This window comes from Eriocheir sinensis, chromosome 35 (genome assembly GCF_024679095.1).
Source record: "Eriocheir sinensis breed Jianghai 21 chromosome 35, ASM2467909v1, whole genome shotgun sequence".
Taxonomy (NCBI): Eukaryota; Metazoa; Arthropoda; class Malacostraca; order Decapoda; family Varunidae; genus Eriocheir; species Eriocheir sinensis.
The window spans coordinates 4,597,435-4,603,434 of NC_066543.1; the positions used below are offsets into that span (position 1 = coordinate 4,597,435).

Here is a 6,000-nt window from a genome sequence, read left to right on the forward strand (position 1 = left end):
CCCACGCAGCTGCAGCGCCCCTCATGCGTCAGCCAGGAGGAAGAAAAGACTTGCACGATCATAGACTTGCAAGAAACGACACGAAAAGAAAAGTGAAGTTGGAAGAGAAATCAACTTTCCCGACAATATCGACAGCTGGAGTGATTTATCGAATGAATTTGAGTGGAAGCAAAACCCACGAGTTATTGAAGATATATATACATATGACGAGGTTGAACTAAAATATCATATAAAAAGAGGTAGGTATTAGAGACGGTGTTGCCAGATTATCGTATCCACCATTGTATTTACCGTTTTTAGACACTTAATTACAGCAAAAAGACACTAATAATCAAACCTTTCAACGGTAACTATAAATAAATGTAGTTATTGGAATGGACGAGACAGTTTTGGGGTCGGAAATCGGAGAACATAAGAGGCTGAGTACGACAATCTGGCAACGTTGAATTTAGAGATGAAAAAGAAATCAACTTCGCTAACGGAGTACTCAACAGATGCAGTGCTTTACCGAATGAATCAGTGTGGAAACAGTACCCACAAGTTTTAGAATATTTATGGAAGGGATGAGTTTAATATTGTACAAAGAGAGAGGTGAAAAGGATGAAAGAGAAATCAACTCCCCAATGATATCGACAGACGAAATGATTTATCGAATGAATTTATGTGTGGAAACAGTACCCACAAGTTTAAGAATATATGTGTAGGGGATGATTTAAATACTATACAAAAAGGGAGATGGAAAAGATGAAAAAGAAACCGTCTCCTTAACAACATCGACAGACGAAATGATTTATTGAATGAATTTATGTGTGGAAACAGTACTCACAAGTTTAAGAATATATATGTAGGGGATGATTTAAATACTATACAAAAAGAGAGATGGAAAAGATGAAAAAGAAACCGTCTCCTTAACAACATCGACAGACGAAATGATTTATTGAATGAATTTATGCGTGGAAACAATACTCACAAATTTTAAAGATAATGTATGATGAGGGTGAGCTAAAATATTATATAAAAAGAGGTGAAAGAGATGAAAAAGAAATCATCTCCTCAACAATCTCGACAGACGAAGTGTTTTACCGAATGAATTTATGCGTGGAAACAATACTCACAAATTTTAAAGATATATGTATGATGAGGGTGAGCTAAAATACTATACAAAAAGAAAGGTGAAAGAGATGAAAGATAAATCAATTCCCCAACGGTATCGACAGACTGGAGTAATTTATTGAATGAATTTATGCGTGGAGACAATGCTCACAAATTTAAGGATATATATGAAGGAGATGAGTTAAATACTATACAAAAAGAAAGGTGAAAGAGATGAAAGAGAAGTCAATTCCCCAGCGATATCGACAGACTGGAGTGATTTATCGAGTATACATATTTTCTTTTTATATATACCTCTCGATTTCTCTCGCTTTCTGTAAAAAATAACAATCATTCTTGTAATAGCCAAAGCAACACTACGCTTGTCCACTCAACTCTAGGAAAGACAAGAAAAAATGTGTTATCCATTATATTAATTATTAGGTTGAGAGAGGAGAAGGAAATCGCCATGTACTTTTAAACTGTATTAAGCAAAAAATAGACAGATGTTAGGTCACCGTGGTATTATTCCTAAGGCTGGGTACAGTGGTGTGTCAGCGTGATGCCAGGCAACGTTCGACAACTAACGAAGCAACACACGATATTATATGGAACATGAAGGACACAAAATGGCCGAGCTGTACATTTTTTTTTTTTTTTTTTACAGTAGAGGAAACAGTTCAAGGGCAAAAAAAAAGGAAGCAATAATGAGAAAAAAAAACCTCTACTCACTGCTCCTACAAAAGTCAAGAGGAGTGGCCGAAAGATAGGTTAGGTTAGGTTAGGTTAGGTTAGGTTAGGTTGAAAGGCAAGATGAACTAAAACTGAAAGATGAAAATGTATAGCCTTCAGAAAAGATTAGTGACGTAGAAAAAATATTAAGACAATTGACGCACATTTCTGGATCATAAAAAAATTTATAACTTTAAAAAAAAATACATTGGCATAGAAAAAAAAATATTAACGCAACTGACGCACATTTCTGGATCATAAAAAAATTTATAACTTTAAAAAAAAAATACATTGGCGTAGGGAAAAACAAATATTAATGCAACTGACGCACATTTCTGGATCATAAAAAAAAATGTATAACTTTCAGAAAAATACATTGGCGTAGGAAAAAAAATATTAACGCAACTGACGCACATTTCTGGATCATAAAAAAAATGTATAACTTTCAGAAAAAATACATTGGCGTAGAAAAAAAAATATTAAGACAACTGACGCACTTTTCTGGATCATAAAAAAATTTATAACTTTCAGAAAAAATACATTGGCGTAGAAAAAAAAATATTAACGCAACTGACGCACATTTCTGGATCATAAAAAAATGTATAACTTTCAGAAAAGCACAATGGCGTAGAAAAAAAAATATTAACGCAACTGACGCACTTTTCTGGATCATACAAAAATTTATAACTTTAAAAAAACATACATTGGCGTAGGAAAAAATAAAATGGAGACAATAGACGTATACATTTCTTTAACATGTACACAAAGATTAAGCAGTGAAATAAATAAATTACCTAATGTTTATTTTTAACAAAGTCAGAGGCTCTCATCAGCGCCAAGGAGACGGGCTTCGAGCGACACCTTACGGAAAAGAAAACATACGCGACAAACTTGTGAATGGATAAAGAAAGTAACTCAAACTTCCAATACAAACCAATACAAACATTATTTTTCTTCTCGACCAACAGCAAAAGAACAAGACAGATTCCGATGATAATGCAAGGCGGAGACGACTAAGGAGACGGACTTCGACCAATACTATATGGAAAAAAAAAACGCGACAAACTTGTGAAGGAATAAAGAAAGTAACTCAAACTTCCAATACAAACCAATACAAACATTATTTTCCTTCTCGACCAAGACAGATTCCAATAATAATACAAGATTGAGACGACAAAGGAAACGGACTTCGAGCGATACCATATACAAAAGAAAAAGAAAATACTCGAAAAAAATAATAAAACAACATTTTCACATAACCTACTACGATAACCTATACAAACCCTTTTTTTCTTTTTTTACAACAAAGGAGACGGATTTCGAGCAATATCATATACAAAAGAAAAAGAAAATACTCGAAAAAAGTGAAAAAAACATTACATTTTCACATAACCTACTACGACAACCAACACAAACACTTTTTGTTCTCTTTATATAACAAAGGAGACGGCTCAAGGGCAACAAAAAGAGTGTAGAATAAAAAAAAAAGCCCGCTACTTGCCACTCCCACAACGGACAAAAGTAAAGTGGCCAAAATTTACTCTGAACCAAAAGCAAACAGGAAAGACAGATTTCGACCACAATAGGCTACCGCTTGACGAAAGGGTTGACGGACGGGAGAAAGAAATGCTAAGATGATGATTCTATACAGAGACACCGATGATTCGCCACACAAAATGATTACAGACAACTTGACACGAATCCAGACCACATTCTCAAGCGTTTCGGGGATTACTCTCACACCGACATTAGTAAGGCTTTCGTAGAGGTTGTTGTGGGTACCTCCATGGGTAGTTTTATGACCCTAGTGACAGTTTAGGTAAGGCTTTCGTAGAGGTTGTTGTGGGTACCTCCATGGGTAGTTTTATGACCCTAGTGGTAGTTTAGGTAAGACTTTCGTAGAGGTTGTTGTGGGTACCTCCATGGGTAGTTTTATGACCCTAGTGGTAGCTTAGGTAAGGCTTTTGTAGAGGTTGTTCTGGGTACTTCCATGGGTAGTTTTGTGACCCTAATGGAAGTTTGCCAATGCTTCTGAACCATGAACGTGAAGAAAAAACACATGAAAGCCCAACTAACCTCCTTTGTGGCTTGTATATATATTTGCCTTTAGAATATTTGTCTTAAGGAATATTTTGTGGTATTTCCATGGGTAGTTTTATGAGCCTAGTGGTAGTTTGACAAGGCCTCTGAAACATGAACGTGAAAAAAAAAAAACGAGAACCGAACTAATGTCCTTTTTGGAATTGGGAAGTGTTTTCCTTTATAATATTTGTCTTTAGAGATATTTTTTTGGTATTTCCATGGGTAGTTTTATGAGCCTATAGTGGAAGTTTGTCAAGGCTTCTGGACCATGAAAGTGAAAAAAAAACAGACATGAGAACCGAACTAACCTCCTTTGTGGAATTGGGAAATATCGTCACCCTCATAAAATAATCGCCTAAGTCATTTTTCAGAGATTTCCAGGTTTTTGTTTACATCAATTTTTCAACATGTGACGCCCATTTTTGTATAGTTGCCTTCGTCATTCAGGGTTTGAGTGCTCTAGAATTGGCCTTTGCACTTCTGCCTAAATCTTAAGCCAAATGAGATAATGACAGTTCTTTTCTGATTTCCGGTAAAGTAGAAAATAATGACTTAGGCGGTTTGTTTACGAAGGTGACGATATATATTGTGAGCGCCGAAAGCGTTTGAGAATACAGGCCGAAGACACAATTAAGGAGAAACACTAAAAACACGTAACGAACGGTAACACATAACGAGAATCACCATCATCATCATCATCATCATCATCGTCGTCAGTGTTTGCAACGATCACCCACTTACATTATTATTATTATCATTATTATCTTACGAAGTACCCGCAAGTGTGTTTAGTATGAGAATAGCTTATCGTGTTTTGAGTCCTAATAATAATTACAATATATCACAGAATAGAAGCTCGTATAAAGCCCAAGGCGGTGCGTGTGTGTGTGTGTGTGTGTGAGAGAGAGAGAGAGAGAGAGAGAGAGAGAGAGAGAGAGAGAGAGAGAGAAATGCAACGAGTCACGGCCGCAGACAGCAAGAGGCTCATGAGTGTTGAGAAAATAATTATGCTCAGAGTTGGAGGAGGAGGAGGAGGAGGAGTGGGAGGAAGAGGAGGAGGAAGAGGAAGAGGAGGTGGTGCAGGGGGGGAGGAGGAGGAGGAGTGGGAGGAGGAGGAGAAAGAGGAGGAGGAGGAGTGGGAGGAGGAAGAGGAGGTGGTAGAGGGGGAGGACGAGGAGGCTAAGGAAGCATGGAAAAATGGAAAGGCAGGCAACAGGAAGCATATTGGCTCATTACGAGGTTGGCCGTGATGTGGTCTGCTCGACAGCCACTTGATGCCATTTTTGAAGAGTTGATGGTTTCTGCACTTACTACATCAGCCGGGAAGTTGATCCAATGGCGTATGACCCGCTTTGAGAAGAAACTCCTACCAGTCTCTAACGCTTGAATGGGTAGACCGTTGTTTCTATTCTTGAGTTGGTTTGCAGTTCAGATATCTCAGAGTTATCGACTAGGTACTTCAAGACCTGAATCATATCCCCACGCAAGCGTTTCATTTCCAGCGAAAAGAGGTTGAGTTGCCTGAGTCGTTCTTCATCTGGCTGAGGACTCAAGGTGCGTAAAAGTACGTAAAAGATGGGTAAAAAAACGAGTAACAAAACGGGGATATTTTACAGTAAGGAAGCAGCTCATGGACAAAAACAACTGAAAACAAAAAAGCCCGCTAAGCGCTACTCCAATGAAGAAGTGGCCGTTGCCTGCCATAGATCTCAAACTTGTGGGCCTATGGATTAGGCAACATTTCCATCCCCTTTTTTTATAAATCGGTATTGCGTTCACTATTTTCCTGTCTTCAGGAACCTTATTCAGTTGGAGCGACCTGTTAAGTATGCAAGGGAGGGGCAGAAATATCTGCTGTTTAAGTTTTTTCAACGTAGTGTTGACGCTGAAAGCCCTGTTGTAGAAACTGATGAGCGCAATGTTTTTTGGGAGAATGACTCGTTGGTGTTTCGACAGAAGGTGGTCAGATCGCGTTGTTTGGGTGTCATTTATACCCGCGTGAATCACATACAGTGTGCCTGGCTTCGCGCGTTGCGTGACATTTACGGCAGTTGCAATGTCATCCAGACTTGCACCTGGCATGCAAAAACGCTT

At 38.0% G+C, this 6,000-nt stretch overlaps 1 long non-coding RNA gene across 1 annotated transcript; it reads right to left on the reverse strand.

The window, feature by feature from the left end:
• Window positions 1-1,564: 1,564 nt before the first annotated feature.
• LOC127007574 (uncharacterized) lies at window positions 1,565-3,952 on the reverse strand. The gene is made up of 2 exons (XR_007760291.1): window positions 3,811-3,952; window positions 1,565-3,674 (listed from the first exon to the last, which is right to left on the reverse strand). It is a non-coding gene; the product is annotated as an uncharacterized LOC127007574 (long non-coding RNA).
• Between the last annotated feature and the right edge of the window lie 2,048 nt (window positions 3,953-6,000).